This window comes from Triticum aestivum, chromosome 1D (genome assembly GCF_018294505.1).
Source record: "Triticum aestivum cultivar Chinese Spring chromosome 1D, IWGSC CS RefSeq v2.1, whole genome shotgun sequence".
Lineage (NCBI taxonomy): Eukaryota > Viridiplantae > Streptophyta > Magnoliopsida > Poales > Poaceae > Triticum > Triticum aestivum.
The window spans coordinates 432,610,489-432,622,266 of record NC_057796.1 but is presented as its reverse complement, the minus strand read 5'-3'; the positions used below and the strand labels follow the sequence as shown (position 1 = coordinate 432,622,266).

The 11,778-nt window shown below is 41.8% G+C and overlaps 1 pseudogene; it reads right to left on the bottom strand.

Annotated features, from left to right (window-relative positions):
• Positions 1 to 6,852: 6,852 nt before the first annotated feature.
• The window catches only part of LOC123173021 (cell division control protein 48 homolog A-like), a 98,912-nt pseudogene continuing 93,986 nt past the window's right edge, over positions 6,853 to 11,778 (bottom strand).

Genomic DNA, 11,778 nt, shown 5'->3' with positions numbered 1-11,778 from the left:
AGAGATAAGTATTTCCCTCAGTGAGAACCAAGGAATCAATCCAGTAGGAGAATCACACAAAGCCTCGTGAACAAAACCTGCGCACGCAAAAGCAAATACTTGCACCCAACGTGGGCGTTGTCAATCCCCTTGAACTCGTTACTGATACGTCTCCATCGTATCTACTTTTTCTAACACTTTTGCTCTTGTTTTAGACTCTAATTTGGATGATTTGAATAAAACTAATCCGGACTGACGTTGTTTTCAGCAGAACTACCATGGTGTTATTTTTGTGCAGAAATAAAAGTTGTCGGAATTGGACGAAACTTTTTGGAGAATTATTTTGGAATAAATAAAAACTACTGGAACCAAGACCCACTGGAGGGGGGCCCAGCTGCCCACAGGCACCAGGGCACGCCACCCCCCTCTGGCGCGCCCTGGTGGGTAGTGGGGCCCATGAGGCTCCGCTGACCCTAATTCCGACGCTATAAAATCCTATTTTTCTGAAAAAATAGAAGAGGCAGTTTCATCGTGTTTTACGATACTTAGCCGCCGCCACCTCCTGTTCTTCATCGGGAGGCCAGATATGGAGCCCGTTCAGGATTCCGGAGAGGGGGATCTTCGGTCTTCGTCATCACCAACCATTCTCCATCACCAATTTCATGATGCTCACCGCTGGGAGTGAGTAATTCCTTCGTAGGCTCGCTGGTCAGTGAGGAGTTGGATGAGATTCATCATGTAATCGAGTTAGTTTTGTTAGGGCTTGATCCCTAGTATCCACTATGTTCTGAGATTGATGTTGCTATGACTTTGCTATGCTTAATGCTTGTCACTAGGGCCCGAGTGCCATGATTTCAGATATGAACCGTTTATGTTCTCACCATTATATCTATGTTCGTGATCCGATCTTGCAAGTTATATGCACCTACTATGTGTCATGATCCGTAAACCCCAAGGTGGCAATAATTGGGATACTTTTCGGTGATGACCGTAGTTTGAGGAGTTCATGTATTCACTATGTGTTAACGCTTTGTTCCGGTTCTCTATTAAAAGGAGGCCTTAATATCCCTTAGTTTCCTTATGGACCCCGCTTCCACGGGAGGGTAGGACAAAAGATGTCATGCAAGTTCTTTTTCATAAGCATGTATGCCTATTTACGGAATACATGCGTACATTATATTTATGAACTGGAGCTAGTTCTGTGTCGCCCTAGATTATGACTATTATATGATGAATATTATCCAACGAAATCACCGATCCTATGTCTATGAGCTTTTCACATGTTGTTCTTGCTAAGTTACTATTGCTATTGCAACTATTACAACTTCTACAAAATTGTTACTGTTGTTACCATTATCGTTGCTATCATTACTACTACTATCAAACTATCGTACTACTGTGCTACTGATCACTTTGCTGCAGATATTTAATCTCCAGGTGTGGTTGAATTGACAACTCAACTGCTAATACTTACAAATATTATTTGGCTCCCCTTGTGTCGAATCAATAAATTTGGGTTGAATACTCTACCCTCGAAAATAGTTGCGATCCCCTATACTTGTGGGTTATCAAGACCTTTTTCTAGCGCCGTTGCCGGAGAGCATAGCTATATTTGTTGAGTCACTTGGGATTTATATTTATTGATCACTATGAAGAATCTGAAAGATACCAGAACCAAGATCGTTCCCTCTAAGACAAGGGGAGGTAAGGAATTGCCATCACACTCTGCACTTGATTCACCTTCTATTTTGAGTAAACTTGCAACACCACCACATGCTATTAATCCTGATATGTCGCAAGTTATTGATGATGTTACTTCTGCTATGAATGATGCTTATGATGATGCTAGTATCTTGCTTGATGATAATGTGCCACTAGGTGAATTTCTTGATGAACAACTTGCTAGAGATAAATATATTGAGAATGCTGAAACTAATGAAATTACTTAAACTGATGAAGTCTTTCAAACTGAAAATTATGAAACACCTATTAGATCTAGCTCTCCTATATATGAATTGCCTAAGATACCTGAGGGTTATGTTATGGATGAAGAGGTTGCTAGGGATCTTCTTGCTTGTAAGGAAATAGATGATCTTAATAAATTATTATGCAAGTTAAAAGAAAAATCTTTGAATGCTAGAATGAAATGTGATCCTAAATTTTCTACTTCATCTATCTTTGTTACTGATAAGGATTATGAATTCTCTGCTAACCCATAGTTAATTACTTTGGTTGAATCTGATCCTTTCCATGGCTATGAAACTGAAACTATAGTAGCACATCTTACTAAATTAAATGATATAGCCACCCTATTTGCTCGTGATGAGAAAATTCGATATTACTATATCATCAAGTTATTTCCTTTCTCGTTAAAGGGTGATGCTAAGATATGGTACAATACCCTTGCTCCTGGTTGTGTGCGTAGTCCTCAGGACATGATTTATTACTTCTGTGAAAAATATTTTCCTAGTCATAAGAAACAAGTTGTCGTTATCATTACCGTTGCTATCATTACTACTACTATCAAACTATCGTATTACTGTGCTACTGATCACTTTGCTGCAGATATTTAATCTCTAGGTGTGGTTGAATTGACAACTCAACTGCTAATACTTACAAATATTTTTTGGCGCCCCTTGTGTCGAATCAATAAATTTGGGTTGAATACTCTACCCTCGAAAACTGTTGCGACCCACTATACTTGTGGATTATCAGTTACTTGCAAGGATCAAATCTTGTTGTGGTAGATAGATAAATTGCAAAACAAAATAAAAGATATAAAATTGCAGCAAAGGAATTTTAGTATTTGTAATATGATAAAGGTAGACCCGGTGACCATTATTTTGACTAAAGGCTTCTCTCTCGAACGCATAGCATATGGTGGGTGAACAAATTACTTTTGGGCAATTGATAAAAAAGCACATAGTTATGACGATATCCAAGACAATGATCATGTATATAGGAATCACGTCTGAGACAAGTAGACCGATTCCTGCCTGCATCTACTACTATTACTCCACCCATCGACTGCTATCCAGCATGCATCTAGGGTATTAAGTATGAAAACAGAGTAACGCCTTAAGCAAGATGATATGATGTAGACAAAGTAGACTCAACTAATATGAATAAACCCCATCGTTTTACCCTTAATGGCAACAATGCAAATACATGTCTTGTCCCTTTGTCACTGGGATAGAGCACTGCAAGATTGAACCCATCACAAAGCACCTCTCCCACTGAAGATAAATCAATCTAGTTGGCCAAACCAAAGGGTAGATCGGAGAGAAATACAAAGCTATAACAATCATGCATAATAAATTTCAGAAAAGACTCAATTACTTCTCATGAATATTCATATCATAAACCCACAATTCATCGGATCCAATTAAACACACCGCAAAAGAAGATTATTGTAAGTGCATCTAGTGCCACCCCTAGTTGGTTTTGGAGTACTGATGACAAACGTGGTTGAGGGACTAATGTGTTTGTGAGATTCACAGGAGAACACAGGTAGAAGTCCATATTGATTCGGTTTAACCATCGAAGATGACCCCCTAAAATGTATGAAGACATTAGTGGTCCATGAAGACATTCACGTCAAAGATAATGACTCGTGAAAACATTCGCTTGAAGACAATGGAGTGCGAAGACATAGTTCTTTCGTAGTTTCACTTTCTTTCTTTCGCTGTGAAAAATCGACAAAACAACAACGCCCAAGGTGGGAATCGAACCCGCGACCAGGCGTCAACACCACCGCGCAGCTAGCTAGTGTGACGAGCTGATCCTAGTGCTAAGGAGGCGAACGAAACCGTAAAATAGAAAGAGCAGCTCACAAAAATTCCCCAAAAAATGTTCGTATGTGGGTTCGAACACATGACATGAAGAGAGTGAACCAACATCGCTAGCCATTCTGTTCATAGACTCTTTATCTAAAATGCCAGCTCAAAAGTGGTTTTCTTTTTCACAAAAGTAAATATATTTACGAAAATGAAGATTTTCAAAATTTGCTCACAAACTTTTAAAGATTCGAACATTTTATTGAAATCTCAACATTTTTGATAAAAAAGGAACAAATAGAAGACAAGAACATTTTTCGAAACTACGAACAAAATTTTCAAAATGCAAATATTTTAGGAAAATAGGAACAAAATTGAAAAACTCTAACATTTTCCAAAATTATGAATATTTTTTTCAAAACGCGAATATTTTATGAAATTCTCCCAAACATTTTTTTCAATTTGCAGAAAAATTATGAAAACGTCAAATTATTTTGAGTTTCTGTACAAATTTCGAAAACAGTGAATTTTTTGGAAAAAAAGCAAACATTTTTCTAAAAAATGAACAATGTTTGCAGAATGCAAATTATTTTAATTTTTTATGTAATTTCCCGAACATTTTTTGGATTTGCGAAGAAATTTTGGTAATCTGAACATTTTTAAATTTGTGAACACTTCTGAAAACAGGAACATTTTCTGAAATCCGTGATCTAACGTTTGAACAAAAAAAATGCAAACATTTTCAGAAATTTTATTATCCTAAAATTTAATATAGTTTTTGAAAACAAGTGAACAAAATTTGAAGTACTAATCTTTTTGGAATTTCTATTGGAAAAATAAATAAATGTGAAAAGGAAAACTGACAGAAAATTAAAAAGAAAACAAAAAATTTAAAAAAGAATCAGAAAATGAATAAAAGGGGCAGAAAAAGAAAAAACTAAAAATATAAAGGAAAACTGAAAACCGGTTCAGGAACTTCTGGAAGGTTCCCAAAACTAGAAAAACCTGCTAGGAATCTTCTAGAACATTCCCAAAACCAGAACCTGAAAGTTGTACGTACGCTTATAATTGGGCCAGCCCAAATTGTTCGTTAGGTCGCCCCACCTGTGCGAACGGCCGACTATTTGACGCAAAATTCGTCAAATAGGTTTTTCCTCAAAATGCTCTTTCACTTTCTGTGAGTGCCTCCGTATGTGATTACTGTCCATTGCGATTCGAGAAAACGAACGCCACTTAATAGTCGAGCAATGCTACATCTACGTGATTTATTTATGTTACGGAAGGGCAGATTTGGAGAACTATCATTAGTCATTAGGGCGCGCGGGCCCACCCTAAAAATCAGGGAGAACTTTTGATTAGTGGAGAAGGAAGGTGCGTAAGGTTACCTAGAGTCTTCTTCAAATTTATGCGTAGCTAGATTGTCCAACGTTGAGGCTATCAGGTGGTTCGCAGTCGCTGACATGTGGGCCTCCGTGTTGTTTTGTTTGTTGATGCGTGGATTTGCAGGCGATTGTGTTAGTTCGCTCAGCCCACTGCCTTTTTTTAGGGGTGGTCAGCCCACATTGCTAACTCTTTTTGACTGGAAAGTCGGCCTGCTGGATGGGCCGTGAACTAGCTACACAGCGGGTGATAGGGCGGGTGTGTAGTTTTTTTTTAACACAGTGTGCAGTTGATTTGGGAGTTTGGGGCAGCTGACTTAAGTGGTGGCCCTCAAAAAAAGAAAAGGCTTTTTTATGTGGTAAAAAATGGCTGAGTTAAGTTGTCTACTAAATGACATGTGGGCCCGGTTGTGGGTTTTAGCTGGCCGTGTTTTGATTTCTTAAAGAGAGAAGCTGAATGTGCTTACGTTTATCCTTTCGTTCCATGTTTGGTGGCCAATTCTGCTTTGTCCTTCGCACACAAAATTTTATAAATTCTAAAATGTCTCAGAATTAAATAATTGCCCACAAATTTCAGAATTAATGTTTGAATTTTTAAAAAGTCCCTACATTTAAAAATTGTCTCAAGTTTTAAAAACATGAATTAATTTTGAAAACGATGCGGGGATGTGTTTAAGTAGCCATTCCGCGTGTTACACACGGGATAAGATTTATCCTAGGCTAGCTCTTCGATGGCCATTGGTTCTTTTAGGGTTTGTTCTTTTGCTGCGGCTTTGTTCAAGGGAGGAAGTTTATCTGCGCTTCAGGTGAAAAATAAAATGAATACACACTACTCAACCCATCATTGAGGCTCACACCATCTAAAATCGCACACAAACTACTTGCCTGTAGCCGGTCGCAGCGGAGGGCGCCACTTTGTCTAGTACTGTGAAAGGACGGTTGAGAGGGAAAACATGAAGGAGAACCTGGGTACCAGCGCATCCTATATGCAAAAAGAAATTAGTAACTCAAAAAAAGTTCAAAAAATTTCAAATCTTTTTTGGTATTAAACACAATCAAGTATTGTAGTCGTATAAAAAGATTCATCAGAGAATGACTTTCGTTGCATCCTGGGTTGAAGATTCGACAAAAAACGTTATATACAAGTACTATACACGCTATATTATCGTCATAAACTTGTCTTTTTTGCCGTGAAGTCAATATAAATCATTTCTTGTCCAAAAATTTTATACGAGTACAATACCTAATAATGTTTGACAAAAAAGATTTGAAAATTTTTGAACTTTTTTTGAATTACTAATCTTTTTTTTTGCATATAGGGTGCGCGGGTATCTGAGAGCACCAAGTCCGCGTCACGGTTGAGAGCCATAAGTTTCAGACAACAGGTGCTCTCTTACAAGTTCAATGAGAAATTAATCGGACATTCATTAAACATGCAACTATTCTCCTTTTTTTTTCTAGTGGTCTTGTGCAGGAGCAAAGAGGGGTTGAGAGAGAATGGTGGTAGATCGTGTAATCAACAATTCAGTTAACGCTTAGGCTAGTTTTCAGAGTCTACGAAAGCACAACAAGGAGAATATTATTTCATCAACTGTATCTCTATGATATATGTAAATTCTTACGCAACGAAAATTCTATACATGAAGAGAATCAACAATATAAATAAAAACATAGCCTATAATATTTTGGCACTTCATTTTCTAACAATGGTTACTGGATCACTTGTATAGATCGTCTTCATCCTCATCAACTACCGCGGAGGTGTGGACAGCAGCTTCTGCCGCCTGTGGCGCTGCCGAGAAGCGGAACTCGGTGCCGAACCCCCTAGACTATTGCAGCTTCTGCGGGAAGGCCTGGTACTTTCTGATGTCGGCATCGCTCACGCTCTGCCTCGCGTACTTCATCGACTCCTCGAAGTGAGCCGCCTTAATCTCAGCCACCGCCTCCTCTTCCTGCCCGCCGTCCACCTCCATGGTGTCTTTGCCCATCCTATGCCTCACCATGTCCTTTTCAATATCTTCCCTAATGGCGTACTTGCACGCCCTTTGGCAGATCTCCGTGATGTCGGCGCCGCTGAAGCCGGCGGTAAACCTTGCGAGCGCACCGAGGTCGACGTCCTTGGCCATGGGAGACTTCCTGAGGCAGGCCTTGAAGATCTGTTGTTGTGAGGCCTCGTCTGGCAAGGGGATGTAGATGAGATGATCCAGGCGACCGGGACGGAGCAATGCCGAGTCAATAATGTCCGGCCTATTAGTGGCGCCGATGATGAAGACCGTCTTCTTGGCGTTCATGTTGTCCATCTCGGTGAGCAGCTGGTTCAGGACCCTGTCCACCGCGCCACCGGCATCGCCCACTCTGCCGCCCCTTTGGGTTGCGATGGAGTCGAGCTCGTCGAAGAAAAGCACGCACAGCGCAGACTGGCACGCCTTGTTGAAGATCTCGCGCATGTTAGCCTCGCTCTCGCCGAACCACATGGTGAGCAGCTCTGGCCCCTTGATGCTGATGAAGTTGGCCTGGCACTCGTTGGCGATCGCCTTTGCCAACAAGGTATTGCCGCATTGTAGGATCGAAAGTAGGTCTAGAGGGGGGTGATTAGACTACTTGACCAAATAAAAATCTAGCCTCTTCCCAATTTTAAGTCTTGTCAGATTTTAGCAACTTAGCACAAGTCAAGCAATCAACCTACACATGCAATTATAAGAGTGTAGTAGCGGAAAGTAAAACATTGCATATGAAGGTAAAGGGAAGGGTTTGGAGAAGGCAAACACAATGTAGATACGGAGATTTTTGGCGTGATTCCGATAGGTGGTGCTATCGTACGTCCACGTTGATGGAGACTTCAACCCATGAAGGATAACGGTTGCGTGAGTCCACGGAGGGCTCACCCACGAAGGGTCCACGAAGAAGCAACCTTGTCTATCCCATCATGGCCATCGCCCACGAAGGACTTGCCTCACTCGGTTAGATCTTTACGAAGTAGGCGATCTCCTTGCCCTTAAAAACTCCTTGGTTCAACTCCACAATCTTGTCGGAGGCTCCCAAGTGACACCTAACCAATCTAGGAGACACCACTCTCCAAAAGGTAATAGATGGTGTGTTGATGATGAACTCCTTGCTCTTGTGCTTCAAATGATAGTCTCCCCAACACTCAACTCTCTCTCACAAATTTGGCTATGGTGGAAAGATGATTTGAGTGGAAGCAACTTGGGGAAGGCTAGAGATCAAGATTCTTATGGTTGGATTGGAATGTCTTGGTCTCAACACATGAGTAGGTGGTTCTCTCTCAGAAAATGAGTAGTGGAAGTGTAGGCACGTTCTGATGGCTCTCTCTTGAATAGAGAAGGGGTGGAGGAGTATATATAGCCTACACACAAAATCCAACCATTACACACAATTGACCCAACTCGGTCAGACCGGATAGAAGAACTCGGTGAGACCGATTCAGTTCAAAATGTGAACGCTAGGAATCTCGGTGGGACCGACATGATCAACTCGGTGGGACAGATGTGCTAGGACTAGGGAAAAACCTCATCTCGGTGTGACCGATTGCATGAACTCGGTGAGACTGATTTCAACAGTAAGTAAACAGAGAATTGGTCAGGCAAACTCGGTGGGACCGATCACTCATTTCGGTAAGACCAAAACTTTACGAAGGGAAACAGAGAGTTTGCATTGCGAACTCGGTGGGACCAATCGCTCATTTCGGTAAGACCGAAATGGTACGAAGGGAAACAGAGAATTTGCATTGCCATCTCGGTGAGACTGAGATCCGTATCGGTGAGACCGAATTGTCTAGGATTTCTGGCTGTGGCTATGTCAAAAGAACTCGGTGGCGCCGGATAGATCAAATCGGTAGAGCAGAGTTTGACTTTGGGTTTTGGACATATTTGGAAATGAGAAAGTGGTTGAGGGTTTTGGAGCATATCACTAAGCACTTTGAGCAAGTAGACCATTAAGCAACACCTCATCCCCTTTTAATAGTATTGGCTTTTCCTATGGACTCAATGTGATCTTGGATCACTAAAATGAAAATGAAGAGTCTTGAGCTTTTGCCAATCTTTGTCCTTAGCATTTTGAGGGGTCCACATCTCTAGTCCATGCCATGCCAATCATTGAACTTTCTGAAATATTTAACTTGAATGGATATTAGTTCAATGAGCTATATGTTGTTATGAATTACCAAAACCACCCGGGGATTAGTTGCACTTTCACGCATCCTGGTGGCCCGTAGAAGAGGACACCCTTGGACGGTGACATGCCGAACTTCTAGAATTTCTCTGGGTGCTCGACCGGGTACTGGACGGTCTCTTGTAGCTCCCTCTTAGTCGAGGCCACCGTTATCGTTCCAGCTGACATTGGGCACCTCGACGACGATCTCACGTAGCGTGGATGGGTTTGTGCCGACTAGAGTTGTCTTAAGGTGGTCATTGGTGACGGCCATAGAGTTCAAGATCTCGGCATCAATGGTGTCGTCCTCTAGATCGACCACGTCCTCCCTGATGCACTGCAGTGCCACCTCGGTGCAGAGCAAACTATCAAAGTAGCAAGTAGCAAGAGAGGCAACAAAAGGCAAAACGCTCTCTCTCTCTCGAAGCCTAATGATCTATACACTTTCTCCTCCTTTGGCAACAAGTTACCAAAAAGCTCAAAAATGCATAGTGCCATGCGGCACTCTAGGCACAATCTCCAGTGTGCGTAGATGGCTTGGAGAGGACAGCATCTGCAAATGCTTCTGAAGATGTCTGAGGAGCTGGAGGAGTTGCAACTGGAGGTACAACGGTGGCAGTTGCTGCAGGTGCTGAAGTAGTAGCTCTAGAGTCTGTGGCAACTGGCACTGCTGAAGACCTTTGTTCCCTTGGCACACGCTGAAAAGTGTCGGTGGTAGGTCTGTCATTCCTGTCTTCAATATTTTCCTGTAGCTTCTCAACAGTGGTCTGAGTCTCGGTGACCTTCACATCTAGATCATGAAGTTTAGTCTCAAAGATCCTCTCAAGACTCTCCTGATTTCGAGTCAGGGTGGCTAGTCCTTTCTCAATTCTCACGGTTGCCTCAAGCAGATAACTGAGTTGATCTTGCTTGGTCTTGAGATTGACAGCTGAAGCATCTGGTACACTAGCTGTCCTTGCTGCTTTAGCAGCCTTTGCTCTCTCTCTCTCTCTCTCTCTCTTCTCCTGGGCTTCTACTGAAGTAGGATGTGATGCATCCATGACAACCTCATTATCCTCAAATTCTGGCCTCCGGGGAACGTGCTCTTTGTCAAGAAGACATGTCCATGTTCCCATCTTGGAGTTGATTAGCATCTGTATGTGAGGGGCATATCCACATGATCTCTTCTGATCAGCTGCAGTTCTCTTCACAGTTTCAATTATCAAGCTCATCACCTTGAACTTTTGTGGCACATCAAACATATGAAGCAAGTTGATTGAGTGACCACGGATCATCCTATGATCTCCTAACTTGGGCAACAGAGTGTGCCTCAATATATTGTTCATCGTGGTTAGACCTGACAGCAGATAATAGATGGACCCAAACTTGTGAGCTTCCAATGCAGCATCATGAATTGGCTTATACATGTGAGCCATGGAGTTGTGATCCTTTCTGGGCTTGGCATACACATTTGTGTCATTTTCATCTTCCTTGAGGACATTGATCAACTTGGCCCATTCATCAATTGAAGATTGATACCTTGTTCCTTCTATCATCTAGACAATCTTGCCATCTGGATAGAAATGTGCAGTTGAATAGAATTGCGTAATCATTTCATCATTCCATTTTGTCAACTTTTGACCAACAAAAGTATCAACACCATTCATTCTGAAACTTTCATGTACTCCTGGGAAGTAATCCTCATTGTCATCAATGTACTTCCAGTCAACCCATTTCATGTCACAGACAATTGGTTTCTTGTCCAACAAGATAGTCTCATAGAAATCTTGCTCTTCTTTGGTGTGAAAGCGATAATCAATAGCAGTTCTTCTCCTTATAGCATATGGATAAGTCTGTCTCCACAATCTCAGACCTGCATCCTTCCTTTCCTTCATGTTCTCAGCAATAGGATGATCATCACTATGACCAGGAATCTTTGGCTTTAACTTTCTGAGCACTTGCTGCTCCTCATCCTCTTGAGCTTCTGGCACTAGGGCCTTGTTCTTCTCAGCAGCAGGGATGTTTTTGGTGGATCTCTTGGGTGCAGATGGTTTTGGAGCTTGAGCTTGAGCTGGAGGCTTAGGGACAGACTTGGGCTTAAATGGAGCAGCCCCAGGCCTTATTGCATCCCCCATGAGCTTCTGAGACTTTGGAGGTGGTGCAGATGCCTCTTCCTCCTCTTCTTCTTCATCTGAAGAGTGCTTCTCAAACTCAGCCATTGGATCAACAAGTTTGCACCATCTCCCTCTTTTCCTTTCTTTCTTTTCCTTTCCAGCACCACTTGTTGGTTGAGCTTGCCCTTGTGCAACAGTGGATTGCCTAACTTTAGACATAGGAGCTCGCTTGGCAGGAGCCTTCTTCTGCATTCCAGGCTTGGTGGCAGCAGCATACTCTTTCTTCAGAACTTTCCTCATTGAAGTCACTTCTTCAGCAATAAAGTCCTCATCTTCAGATTATGAGGTTTTCTTCTTTCTTTGCCTAGTTGTAGCCTTAGGCAA